The sequence below is a fragment of the Lissotriton vulgaris genome, chromosome 3_1 (assembly GCF_964263255.1).
Source record: "Lissotriton vulgaris chromosome 3_1, aLisVul1.2, whole genome shotgun sequence".
Taxonomy (NCBI): Eukaryota; Metazoa; Chordata; class Amphibia; order Caudata; family Salamandridae; genus Lissotriton; species Lissotriton vulgaris.
Window position 1 is genome coordinate 685,475,694 of NC_141689.1, and position 15,237 is coordinate 685,490,930.

Genomic DNA, 15,237 nt, shown 5'->3' on the forward strand with positions numbered 1-15,237 from the left:
CCTGTGCTACGACTAGGTGGTAACAGTGGAGCGAGTGACAAAAGCAACATCACCCAGGTACGACCTTCTGTGAGCATTGCTGATCCAGCCTTTGATGACAGCAATCATTCTCACACTTGCCAAGTTACAGCACTACCGAATTTGGTCGAACTGTCACCTGATTTTGTAGACCAATTCCTTGAGAGCCTGTCTGATATGATGTTCTCACCCGAACAGAAACAATAACTTTAGAGAAGCATTCCGAAACACAGCGTTCCCATGAACTCTGAATTCGGCCTTCAGTTTTGAACAACAAAAACTGCTAAAAGCGTTGGAACTCTATTTTCCCCGTTCAAGCAATAATTCTTTTGAATTGAACACTTTTTAATATTCACCCTTTTTGGCACGAAAAATTCTTTGCTTAAAGTAGAACTATTCATAGAGAACAGAAGCTTCAACTTCTATTTCTAAATACATCTAGAGACATAATAACTTTACACCAGCCTCTAGCACATTTTACTGCAATGCATTTATATGTGATGAAATTATCTCGCCCTTCTTCTGTTTCAGAGATATTTCATGTGTAATTCTTTTTGCATAATCGTTCATTGATTTCATATGCTATAATTTTTGAATGATTTCTATGCTTCAAAAACATACGGTACCTAAATTTTCACGTATTACAAATTCGCCTATTTCAAATGCATATATGTATTTTGGGGTGGGCAATGTTACACATGCATCTTATTGCTCTAGTTTTAGTAATTTGATGGACATGAATTCGAGGAGTGGGTGTTGCGTTCTAATCTAGGACCCTGATCGATACTGTGACCTTATGCCCCTATTCGGCTATAAATCCATTTATTCCCTATATTGGCATAACCGTTCAAGTGCAATATTCAGAAACTCGTCTCTGGCCTCACACGAACAGAGCCACATTTCAAAATCGCTTTCTCTGCCACTTCCTTTGCAACCAATTAGTGCAATGACATAGCAGAAGTTACTATCTGAGATTCCTAGATTAACACTCCGAGTTCTTCAACAAGATAAAAACCCGGCAACCTGGAAATCCCCGCTTGCTGTGTTTTGATTAGTAATAGAACTCTAATGAGCACTGATAAACGATCACTTCCTAGTGACATCTTTATTGACGTCTTATGTCCAAAAACTTACGTCAAACAAGGCAACGTTGCTTAAGGCAACGTTGGTATTACCAACGTTGCCTTAAGCAAACGCTGCTGTTGTGTTTCTGAAGCTATCAATGCCATCGCTGTTTCGCTGATGCTGCTAGCTGTCTCACTGCTGCTGAAGTAGCTGTCATGCTGATGATACCATAGCTGCTATCGCTGCTAACTAGCAAACAATGGTATGGTGAACTTAGGAGCTGAACAGACGTCCCCCTGCAAGAACCCAGCAGATGCAAGCTGCCCGCGGACGCTGCCCCTCCTCCTCCTCCTCGACGCGCTGAGAAGAGATGCTGTCTTTCTCCTGCAGAGAAATCCAGCTCCGGTGTTTCTAGTCTACCCTTGCGGGTGACTGGGATATCGACCCCCTGAAGGAGATACCAGACCTCCATCATTCTATTCCAGAGGTATGGTGTTGACTAAACCCTTAGAGAGAATTCTTGAAGCAAACCTTGGCAAAACCAACTTAACTTAAAGCTACTTACTTACTCCCCTCCCAAGTATTAGGCTTAGGTCAGGTACACCGGGGTAGGCGTAGTTAGAAGCACCAGTTGAGTATTTTAGCCGAATGTATATATGAATGTATATATGTTTTATTCATTTTAAACCATTGTATGGCTAAGAAACCATATCAATGCTTTTACAGTATTATTTCGCAATACTTATCTTACTGTACGTACTTTTTATAATAACAAGTCTTGCAATTGTGGCAATTCATTTCTCTTGTACGAGAAGTAAGACTGTTCAATAAATGTTACCCTTTATTGAAAACGCCCGTCTCTCTATTCTCTACATATTGTGAAAGTAAACTGCACAACCACTGACTGAGTAAAATAACTGTCTATTGTTTCACACGACCCTAGAGATTGACTCTTGATCTGAGGAGCAAAGTTGTCATGTTGCACGGTTGTTGGAAAACTGAATCCCTTCTTGGCTGTGCCAGGGAAGCTGATCACTTCCTATTTCAGTCAAGAAAGTTTCCAGTGACCTCTGAGCTAGTTGGTAACAACCCCAATTAAGTTTAGCATAGTCAGTAGAGGCCTGGAAGATCCGCACTTCTACGTCGATACTACTGTTTATGTTATTCCAATGCGCAGGGCCTATTGGGAAAATAGGAACTACACTACAGACCCAGCTGTGAAGAGAAGAGGCAGGAGGTGCGGGAAACCGTCCCCCACCATTCCCGTGGTCCAGGAGGAGGCAGACCCTGAGGGGGATGCCCTGGAGCCCACAGGGGAACAAGTTGCTGAACTGGGAGACCTGCCCATGCTGACCCACTGGCAGCAGGATGGTGGTCCCTCCAGGGAAGAATTTTGTGCAGAACAGAAAGTGTGCCCTTCTCTTGTGGGTATGAGGCAGCAGGCCTCAGCCCAAACCGCAGGTTATCAGTCAGGGACACATTTTGTCTACTGGGAGAACGACCTCCTGTATAGCGAGCCTAAGGCTGCTGAGCCTGGGTCAGCCCGTGTGCTGGTGGTACCCCAGCGCTTCAGAGCCTTCCTACTGGGTTTGGCTCATGACGTTCCGTTAGCTGGACATCTGGGGCAGGACAAGACCTATGACAGGCTTGTCACCCATTTTTATTGGCTCCCGATTAGAAGGGATGTAGACATCTATTGTAAAACCTGTCACACTTGCCAGGCAAGTGGGAAAAGCGGAAGGAAGCAGAAGGCTCCCCTCCAACCTTTTCCAGTCGTCAGTACCCCCTTTGACCGGGTGGGGATTGACATTGTTGGGCCCCTGGACCCCAAGACAGCCCTGGGCAACAGGTTCATCCTGGTCTTGGTGGACCATGCCACATGGTACCCGGAAGCCAGCCCTCTCCGAACAGTGCCAAGAACTGTGTTTTCAAGAAGAAGAGTTGCTTTTGTTACTAAAGACTTTTGTGCTAAGAAGAAACTACCCTTGAACTATTATTTTTTCCTTCCAGGAGTATTTAAATAAGATTGTGGTATATTTTTGTCGTTATTTGGTAAGCCTTATATAAAAATCCTTATTTTTATAATACTACTGTGTCGTGTCCATTTGTAGTGTATTCACTTTATTACTGTATGTGGCCATAAATGCTTAACGCACTGCCTCCGAGATAAGCCTGTTTGCTTTGCCAAGCTACCAAGGGGGTGAGCAGGGGTTATCTAAGTGTGTGATCCCCTTGCCCTGAATAGCGGAGGTGAGTCCCAATTTGTCAGAAGTGTATACCTCTGCCAACTAGAGACAGCCAAGTCTAACAGTGTGTGTGTAGGAGGAGTCATTTAATGTTTGGTAGAGGCGTGTGAGTGAGTGCATGTCTGAGTGTATATGTGTCTCCACTGGGGCCAGCATGTTTATGTATGTGGGTAAGGGAGAACATGTGCTTGTCTGTCATCCTCCACATGGCAGTGTCTTCCATGAGTGACCCTTGCATCTTGAGTCAGCTGGGTGCCAGCATGTTAGTGTATGTGGGTAAGGGAGAGTGTGAGGGTGTGTCTATCACCCTCCACATGCCAATATCTCTTGCCAGTGGCCCTGGCATCTTGAGCCAGCTTGGTACAAGCATGTTATGTATGTGGGTAAGGGAGTGTGTGGGTGTCTGTCACCCTCCACATGGCAGTGTCTTCCACCAGTGACCCTTAGATCTTGAATAAGCTGGGTGCCAGCATGTTTGTGTATGTGGGTAAGAGTGAGTGTGTGGGGGTGTCTATCACTCTCCACATGCCAGTATCTCTCACTAGTGGCCCTGGAATCTTGAGCCAGCTCAGTATGAGCATGTTATGTATGTGGACGAGGGAGTGTGTGGGTGTCTGTTGCCCTCCACATGGCAGTGTCTCCCACCAGTAACTCTGGCATCTTGTGCCAGTTCAGTGCCAGTATATTAATTTATGTGGGTAAGGACAAGTGTGTGATTGAGTTTGTCACCCTCCACAGGCCTGTACCTCTCACCAGTGACCCTGGCATCTTGAGTCAGCTGGGTGCCATCATGTTTGTGTATGTGGGTAAGGGTGAGTGTGTGGGTGTGTCTGTCCCCCTCCACATGGCAGTATCTCCCATTAGTGGCCCTGGAATCTTCGGCCAGCTCGGTATAAGCATGTTTATGTATGTGGATACGGGAGAGTGTGTAAATGTCAGTCACCCCCACTTGCCAGTTTCTCCCACCAGTGACCCTGACATCATGTGTCAGCTCAGTGCCATTATATTTATTTATGTGGGTAAGAGAGGTTCTATGACTGTTTCTGTCAGCCCCACATGCCAGTAGCTCCCACCAGTGGCCCTGGCATCTTGAGCACCATTAAAAAGATTAAGACTAGCTGACAGTCTGTCTGAATTTTGTGCATTATGTGACTTGTAGTGTTTTTTTATAATATTAAAAAAAAGATTACAAGCACAGAAAGCAAATGAAACAAGCATTTGCATTGCAATAGGCCTTGCATTTATGGAAGTTAGAGCTTTTGGCATTGTAAATGACAATGCCTTTTATTCATGTTTTAAAAACCAAAACATAATCAAAAGGCATTGTCATTTACAATGCCAATAACTCAAACATACATCAATGCGAGACCTATTGCATTGCAATGGGTTATTTTAGTAATGAATCGTACTCAAATTGAATGTCTAATCTGCCTTAGTTTATGGATCAATACATCCAGCGTACATGTAAGGGTATATAATGTAGAATGCTACATTAGGAGTCACCTCCAGAAATGGTACTTAATTGCTATAATCAGTTTCTCCCCTAGCACTTTGTGTATTTATTTATTGATGGACTTTTGCACTGCTGTAGGAATTTTCAATATTGGAGCGAAACACTCCTCCACTATAGAATAAAAGTGTGACTTGTATGCAACGGATGTAGTCTGTCCACATTATACCTTAGGTAAATGAATCATGACTACCAACCTTTCATGTTAATCAATTGTATGTGCTATTCTGTGATTGCAAATATGTTGTTGATATAAAGTATTTCTGTAAATCTTGAAATGTGATTGTGTTATTCCAGTCCTTCCCTGGAAATGTAGGGGTGATCTACTGATACAATGGTCTCACTTTCTCTGCATAATGTGGGAGATATGTGTATCCAAAGAACAGAAATCACATACATCTTTGTAACTTTTTAAGATTATTGGGGGTCCCAGGATCTCATTTTGCTCTAAAATTTAGGGCCTTTCCCTTAACTAAATAAATCATAATCCAGGAAGATTATATTTGAATAGCATATTTTGGAATTTCAAGCATTTGGTTTCTAACCTCCCTCAACAAGTTCTGTGTATATTTGGTCTTCATGTTGGAGATGGTCATCTAGTTCCTTACAAGTAATGTATATGTAATTTACGTAAGACACCACACACAAATCCTACTGCATCAATTCAATGATGTGGGCTGAAAAGCGTTAGGCTATTTCCATATTCTTGAGGTAATGTTGTAAATCCATATTTATCCAGTCTACTGTTTTGGATGAGAAGACCATTGATGTATCAATATAGAATCTACATTTTGTGTATGTGAGTTGTGTCATTACTTCAGTACTAGTTGGACTTTCTACAGCACGTGTTTCGGAATACAAGTTCAAATTACAGAAGTCCAGTACTAATTTCCATGACTTTTCTAGTTTCAGCACCCAGAAAATGAAATGAGGATGTTTAAGGTGGATGGGCACAAAATTATTATTTTTTTATATATTAATTCATCTATGATGTGTTTTAGATCCTGCTCTGCTTCTGGTTCCTTCAGTTACCATTTCTTTTTTTTTCGTTATAATTTTTTATTAGCATTTCATAAATACAAAATTAACACATTCTATAACATTTTTCAATAAAGAGATATTGATGAATGCAATTATAAATAGAAAAACAAATACATCACAATTGAAATAATATATAAGGGAGCAGTTGACATTTATAACGTATTAGAGCAAGATAGAAGTAATACAATTGGCGTAAAGTATTAAATATTGACTGTATAATATTAAAGTATTAAGCCAACAAGTATTAAGCCAATAAATTATAAGTGAGTGTAAAACCATAGGATATTGAAGTATTGATGTGCTAAAACATATATTTACAACTTTTGTTAAAGAAAATCAACTGAATTATTAAAAGCTTATGCTCTGCCAGAAGATTTGGAAAACAACTATATGTAATGAGAATATAACATAGATACATTTACTACTTGAATAAAATACATTGAAAATATCAATCTATGAGTTACAAGGAGATAATGACCTAGGTAATATAATAAAAGAAATGTAAGAGAAATGAAAAGGTTTAATTAACAATTCTTTGAAACAACCAAAGTGAATTAGGTGGTGGTAGAAGATGTTGAGACATCTTGTACGTGCAAGAAAGGGGACCACACTTGTAAAAACATTTCAATTTGATCTTGAATATTATATATAATTCTCTTGTGCGAGGCACTTTGAATCATTGATGCTAACCAGTTCTCCTGAGATGGTGGGGAAGGGGATTTCCATTGCCTTAATATGCAGATCTTAGCAGTAGCTAATGCGGTATGAACAAGGCGACATTGCAGCTTGGAGAGGGAAGGAGATTCTCTTAAATCATGTAGCAAAATAGTTGCTGACGAAAGTGGTAAATGTAAAGGAACAGTGTTATGTAGAATCTGACCTATATAAGACCAATAGGTTTTAACCATGGGACAGCTACATAAAATGTGGACTATGTCACATCCAGGTCAGTTACCATTTCTAAATCTGTGGCTGACCTCACAATGGAATCACACAAGGAGTTGCTTATTTGCACCGGCTCTCTGGCCTAGCCTACATCTCTTCTATTTAGGTTTTGTACAAGTGTTTCTGTTTCTGGCAATCTACCTTTCCATTTTCTCATAGTGTCACTCTCTCACTACCTCTCTTTCGCTTCCTCTCTATCAACTTTCTAGCTTTTAAACCAAGATGTTTTAATATATAGTGACTAGGTATACATACATTTGAAAAGTTAATGGGGAGTAGGAAAGAATAAGAATTAGAAAATGCATGGGAACTTCTTTACAGTTGAGTGGTGTTTCCTGAACATTGAACACTGTCAACTAAAGTTAATAGTTTGTTAACTTCCAGTATCTAATGAGTAATGCTTTATTAAAGCAACACATTCAGGAAGAATGAGGACACTGGAATGCTGAGACTTGTTTTGAAGACAATGAATTGTCTGTGTCAATCTTAGCTAGTTTAAGACTTCTGATAAAACACTGCACTTTTGTCTTTCTGTTTTTCTATGTGTAAGTTAGAAAATTCTACCAACAGCGTCTGAAATGTTTTAATAACATTATTGCCCTTTGGCCACGGTCTTTACTAGTTGTTGAGCTCCTCACCTTTCAAACATACCAGTGCCAGAGGCTTAAGCCTATAACTTACAATGAGAGTCTTTGGTAATCATTATAGATCTTAGTAGCAGGTTATAATGCCAAAATAGTGAAGAAAACATGAGTTTCCCAAATATTGAGAAAAAAGTCAGATAATTAAAAGGAAAATTATAACTAGTCCATATAAGTGAATAAAAAACTTGATTAAATAATCACACATTGTAAAATGATATAACTCCTCTGGTGTCAGCAGTAAAGACTGAAAAGAATATAAAAGTAAAACAGCAAATCACTTGGTGGTCATTTATAAATCTGGTGGTTACTACCCACACCAGGGTGATTGAGAAATGTATTTCATTGCCCTGGCGGAACAATGACCCAACCACTGAAATATAAATTGGGCCCTAATCTATTTTCTGGAACTAAAAGTCATTCAGTGGGCAAGGCAGTGGTCTGTATTTGAAAAAGACCCCAAGGGGTTGGATATGTGTAAGTCAAGGTCCTGGCGAAGCCAGTTAGGCGTGAAAGCTTGGAGCAGGAAAATGTATAATTCATGCCCAAAGAAGGCTCCTGCTTTTGGTGCCTTCGCATTGTCCAGTTTCCTACATTTGGACCTATTCACTTTTGGGAGCTCCCATTCCTCCAATGGGGAAAGTCTGCAGGATGTAGTCAAGGAGGGCGCCACCAGGCTGGATACCTTCTCCATGAGGGCCTGCTGATTTGTTACTGTGGAAAAGCTCAGAGCAAGAGAAACCTGAATCTTCAGTCCAAACAGAAGTGCCACTTGGTTGGATAGACTTGGCAGATTAGTCCTGGTCCCTTAGAGGTCTTTAGAGCAAAAATGTTTATAAGTCCCCGGTTTTTCAGGATGTTAGAAGGAGTACACTCTGACACAGCTAATGCTTCTAGGAGCTCAGGAACAGCACCTAAGGGCCAGACTCACTCCAGCAGGGTCCAGGGCAGCTCTAGCTGGAACTAGTTAATCTGGGCTTTTCAGGAAAAATGTTTTTTGCAACTTGTTTTGTCCCTGTAGCATAACTGACCTCTTAAGTCCACTTCTTTGTCCTGAGAGCAAGTGGGAGCAGGTCCAGCCCTCAGGTCTCCTAACAGGTCTCACACAGTAGGTGTAGACCTTCTTCTATATTTATACAGTTCCAGGGTGTTATGATGAGGGTACCCAGGAGTGCCACATTTATGTCTGACACTAGCCTGATGGTGGGGGTGACTCTTGCCCCCTCCCTAATTAATAGGAAAACCTTCTCAAGGGTAACCCTACCCACTTTTGCAGCAGTTTCTGTGTGCCCTACTGCAAACAATCTTACTGATCCCTCTTTGACTTAACCCAAGCTGTTGAAACTCTTCTCCTTTTGTTTAAAGCATGTGCACCCAATTCAGATATGTAACCAGGGAAATGAGCAACCCCTCCGCTGTAGTCACTTCAACTGGCGACTAGGGGGGGAGGGGGCAAAGAAGGGATCTGTGTAGGTATGATCTGATATTTGCCTGTGATAGGTGAGGCTCCTTTACAGTTCATTCATTTCCTGGAAAACTCTCAAAATGATCATTCAGCGACGGGAACAGTAACACATCCCCACACCCAAGCCTCTGTCTCCTCCTCTGGCAGCAGTTTTCTTACCTCACTCAGGGCTAAGCAATAAAAGGGCTGAAGATGGAGGATAATGGAAAAAATTAGCCTCCATAAGATTTCAGGCAGAGAAAATTTTACTTTCTAAAAGTGTTTTTTCCTTTATTATTTATTAAGAATACAACTTCACCAGTCAATTGGGCTCATAATAAATATTTCAAAGAGTTCAGCAATGGAATTTCTAGCTGTTTCATACACAGAGATAACATTATTAATTGTAATATTGCACCCTAATATTTTCCCATGGGCTTTCCGGTCTGATACAGTGAAAATTGCTTTTGGGGCTTTTTTTTACCAGCAGGACATGTGTAACATTATATTTCTACATGTCCTACTTTTCAATTCCATGTACCCTGCATTATGTGAAGTAAGGTCTGCTTAAGGGTGGATTCTTAATATTTAAGAGGAAGATTTAGGACAGTTAAAGGGTTTATTTTGACATGTCCAATTGCAGTTCCTTAACTGTCGCAATCAGTTTACAGTGGTAGGGCTGAAGCGAAGTTGATACCGCCACTATAGTGGAAAGGACGCAATAGGTGATGCGGTCCACTACCAGCATGTACCTTACAGGCCCTGGGTACACTTTGTACCATATATTAAGAACTTATAAGTAGGGCAGATATGCAGATTAGCGGTACAACTAACTTTGACATGTTTTAGGTGGGTCAGAGCATATGCACTGGGGCCTGGTTATGAGAGTGCCAGTGCACAGAGTTAAACAATCTGCTGCATCAATCCACAAATATTGGGTTGAACACAAAAAAAGTAGCATTAACAACAAAGTTTAATAAGCTTTAATAATTTCTACTACACTTATCCACAGAGAGATCTCCACCCCAGTGGCAAAGATCTCTGGCTATGTGTGTAAAGTTAGAACAAGTAACTTTTCATTCATATATTCTGTTCTAGGAGGCTTCACCAGTGCAAGGAGAAATGTAAGTCAAATTTTACACTAGGAAATGGTGAATGGCAAAAAGTGTATGTTACTCCTAGGTGCAAGATCAGATTTACTCTTGAGTAAATCTACATGTGTAATTCACATTCACTTTTGTGAATAAGGCCATATATGTCTATGAAAGCAAAATTATATTGAGAGTGGACCTTTTCCGAGCTATTGTCCATATGCAGGATAAGACCACAAAACTCCCCTGAATAAATCAATAAAAGGGTTTAGAGTAAACCCCGGCAGGTAACTAAGCTCCGCCAGTGGAGTTTACAGAGTTTTGCATACTCAGCGCTTCGTTGAGAAAGTGGAGTTCAGGCAAAACTCTGACTCTGTGGCAGAGTGGAGTTAGCCAGCCCCTCCATCCTCCCTAATGTAATTATAATTTTTAAAAGGCACTTACCTGCTGTGGTTGCTTCCTCCTCGCCATGGTCTCACTTTCTTTCCTTGTCCTCGCTGTCCTTGTTGAAAGAAACCCTTACGTTGTACATGTTGCGTGTACCTCTTGATGAACCAGCCATGCAAGCCGGAGCCCAGGCCTGTCCCCATGGCATGAATTTGAGCATTATAGTCCAAATAACGATAATATCAGAGGCGTTTTGAATGCGAAGGATAACATAATTTTGTGTCACTTAGGGCGCAACAGGTTGTCAAATCTGAAGGGTGATGATTGTTCAAGGTTTTTACTTCTTAAGAAGTTCTCAATTCCCGGGCAAGCTCTCTAAGAACCTCATATATATTTTATATGTAAAATCCCCTGGTTACCACCTTCAAAGAGTCCCATTCTATAGCGTGACTTGTAGCAGTGGCATGTTTATCCGAAAGGTATCGAGTAATATGTGTATGCTGCCCTTCACAAAGATCGCATCAGCTAATGCATCCCTTGAAAGTCACCAGTTAGGACCCAGAGAATGCAGCAAACCTCATCTAATGTCTACAATGTAGGCAGCATGATCAGACAACACCCTTCCCAGGTAGTCAGACTGTGTCAATTGTGGAATAAAATCCAAGGAGCAAAAAAAAAGGTCTAGTCGGACTTACAGAAAATGGGGCGGAGAAGTGAGAGAATAGATGTAGGTACGGATCATGAGCTATTCATGCATCGAGAAGGGGCCATTGCTTCTCGATGGATGATTGCTGGCAAGCCAAGGCTCCAGGAAGCGGTGGGTGGTACTGATCTAGAGAAAGATCAAGAATGCTATTATAGTCCCCGCTAGCAACCGTTTTATGCCCACCAATTGAACAAGGATCTCAGATATGGTAGTCCAAAAGCCTGCCTGCTCCATATTTGGGACGTAAATACATCCCAAGAGGATGTGTTCACCATCTAATTGGCCCTCCACAAATACAAATCTTCCTTCCTTACCAACTTTTGTTGGAAGGGACTGAAAAGGTGTCCCTGGACGGCTCAATAACAAGGCTCCTCATGAATATGAAAAATATATTGTTTTATAAGTTTGCCCTCTCCAGCATTTGCTGAGCCACTGAAATACACTGTCAATTAGATGAGTCTCTTGTAGGAAGCATATATGCACCTGCTGTTGTTTGACGTTTGCATATATAAAATATCGACAGTGCGTTGAATGCATCCCCTTTACATTTAGGGTTGGAAATCTGATATTACAGTGATGGTCCATGTTCTCATGTGAATTACTTGTGGGGTATACAGCTCCTCCCACCCCAGACCCCTTGACTCACTTGTGAAGGAAGTTCTGCATCACTTGTATTTTGTGGGGACTAACAATGAGTTATAACCAATAATATTTAAAGTGAAACTAGAGCCTGCAACCAATGCCTGCAAGCCCAAACATGTGGTCTAAAGACTAACTTGAAGTTGGGGGATGTGAAAATGCACTGTGTGGTGCCAACTATCAAAAGGGAGGGGTAATGACTAGCAGATCCACAAATTATATCATGCCACATGTATATGAGCGGTTGAGCAAGGTGCCCAACAAATGTCAAAGTATATCCGAAGTCTGTGGTGTGGCCACTGGTCCAACCAGAAGCCGTGCACTGTAAGGGTTAACAAAGTGCACACCTTATTTCTTTTACTTATGTCTTATTTATACCAACATTTTTCCTTTGGTTGCGTGCTTCCCCAAAAGGCGCGGACAGCCCGAAACCGCGCTGTTGAATTATAAATCACTGGAAGGGGAGTGGATCACACCCCGTGTTGTGTGCACAGCTTAAGTATCCATTGCACTCAAAAATGCCATCACATTAGTTCTTTTATCCAAATTCTTTTTTAATTCATCATCTTTAGTCATCTCTTCATCATTTCTTCTTGTTGTTTGCGCAAATCACAAGAGAGAACGCTTACATCTTTACTCGATTCTTACTGAAGCAGACATGCTAATCCAAGCCTTATTCTGCGCCATGACAAGTATCCAATTTTTATGGATTTGTTCAAAACTTACGGATACTTGTCATGGCGCAGAATAAGGCTTGGATTAGCATGTCTGCTTCAGTAAGAATCGAGTAAAGATGTAAGCGTTCCCTCTTGTGATTTGCGCAAACACCAACCAGAAGCCGCCTATGTCCCAAGCTCGTCTAACCCATATCATCTTTGTCACTTGTTGGTGAACTTCAATCTGTATGATGTGAAAGTTAGGGCTGTCATAAAGCATAGGTAGCTTCAGTGGTGATTTTTGGTTCTGCTGTTACTCATTCGAGAGGGTGAGTGAAATTCTTTATTGTATAGTTAATTAAAACTCACACAATATTCCAATACATACGATATATTGTAACTACATGATACGCTTGTAAATATCTCAGTTTCATATAATAAAAAGAAGGAAAAAAGTTGGTATAAACAGCTAAAACACCAGCGTTTTTGTTCAATACATTAAAATCTCATTCATTATTGCTATTTACACAATGTTATGAATGTTAAAAGACAGGGAGAGTCTACTAAAGGAGGTTATGTCCAGTATCACTGTGTCATTAATTTCTTGTAACAGATTAAGAATTTTATGAATTAGCAGATTAGTTGTGGGTCCTCTGAGTCCATACTTTTTAATATGGCGGATCTGCAGGTGCGGATGCTCCTTTTATTAAATTGTCTCCTCAACAGATGATGGTGGTAGAAACCTAAGGCAGGGTAAATACATATTAGATGTGTAAAGTCCTGTATTGGTGACCCACATAGACTGCATGCTTTTGAGCCCTGGAACTTCCAGGTAGAAAGCTGGGCGTTGGAGGGCAATTTCCCCATAAGCAGTTCTAAGAACTTGATTATTAGATGAGGGGAAAAGGCAAGGCTCAAGTAAGCTGCCGGCTCTGGCTTAGTGTAAGAATGTAATACCATCCATGCGTGAGCTCGTCTGGTTAGCGTTGCTATGTCATCTTGTAGCGAGTTTGTTTTTGCCGCCTTTTTCATGTTTAGCTGGAATGATGCCAGGGGTAATTTTCGATGCCACAGGTCAGCCTTCCTGGTTATTTGTAGTTAGGTGTTTAACTACTTCGCGTAGTAAGACTTAGGGTCATTTTGCAGGGCATCCCAGAGCGCTTTATTAATTTCAAGCGCATGATTCAGCCAAATTTTATACCAAGTTTTGATGGCCTCGTACCTTCTGTACAGTTGCTGTTGCTGCAAGCCAAACTCCAAACATACCTGGGCTGATGAGGCATTGCGTGGCAGACAAAATACTCTTTTATACACTTGTTTTTTTATTTTATTCAGAATTACTGCGTTGTTTCCGTGGTGGACAACACTTCCATATGCGATGATTGGAAGCAATTTGACTTTGATGACTGCCATTAGTGGGGTAAACAGTGGGCCTTTTAATATTTTTGATAAACTGCAAAATGCAAAAAGTAGAGCTTTAACCTCTTTTTGTAAGGCCTCATACTGCATTAAAAAGGATAAACTACGACCCAGATATATCCGGAGATATTTATAGCTGTTAACCACTTCTAACCTTGCATTGATAATTGTGAATGTTATTTGTTTGTGTAATCTGTGAATTAAAATAATTGTGAGAAGTTGGCCTGGCATACGTTGTACACTATTCTAGTGGGCACCTCGCACCAGTCCAAACAACCCTTATTGAGGGTAGGTTAAAGGCAACCTTTATAGAAAGCTATCCTAGTGGTAGGTGAAGAGAGAAGCCTTCAGGCTAAGTCTTGGAGGAATGTAAAGCAGCTTGTTTTGCCAATATATAATCTTGTGAATTACCAAATGAAAGGAGAACCACACCAGGTATATATATAACTCAACAAAAACAACCTAAATCTTGAATTTACTTCTTGCATAAATGAAAAGGCAGTGGTTTTTCTAGATACAGAGGTATATGTATCAGGTGACAGATTAGCAACCAGAATGCACAGGAAGCCCACAGCAGGGAATACAATTTTACATGCCTCTAGTCAGCACCCTCGTCACCTAGTTGACAGCATTCCCTTCGGGGAAATGCTGCGAATTAGGCGGATATGCAGTTCAGAAACAGAGTGCCATGAATTACAGGATGAAAGTAAAGAATGCTTCTTAGCTCGTGGTTACCCTGTTAGAACAGTTCAACGAGCTATAAATAGATCTCAAACAATATCCAGGGATGAAGCTCTGACTAGAAAAGAGAGATCTAAAGATGGGGTAACTGACAATAGTAAACTGATTGCACCTAGAGTTATTGTCACCTTTAGCAAACAACATAAAGAGATCAGACGAATCTTTTACAAGAACTGGAACCTAATAACGGGGGATCCCGTTATTGGCAAATATGTGGTCAAAAAACCTGACATTACCTTTAGAAAGTCCGTTTCTATGTCAGACAGACTCGTTAACAACTTTTTGGAAAAACCTATCTCTGATACTTGGGGAGCTTTGGGAGGCGGTTTTAAAAGGTGCGCTGTATGCAAAGCTTGTAAAAACGGGTGCAGTAAAACTCAGTATACAGTGCCTTTTTCAACCAAACCGGTACAAATAAAAAAGCGCATGTCCTGTAAGACTGACTTTGCTGTATATGTGCTGCAGTGCCCGTGTGAGCTTCGATATATAGGCAGCACTCGCTTGCCTGTGCACAGACGGGTATTGCAGCACATCAGAGCAATAGTAGGTAAAGACCAAACTTACCCGGTGGCACGCCACTTTGAAAAGGCCCACAACAGCGATCCGTCGGGCCTTTTATACTATGCTATAGATTGTGTCTTGCCCTTAAAAAGAGGAGGAGACAGGGATGCCAAACTCGGCCTTCTTG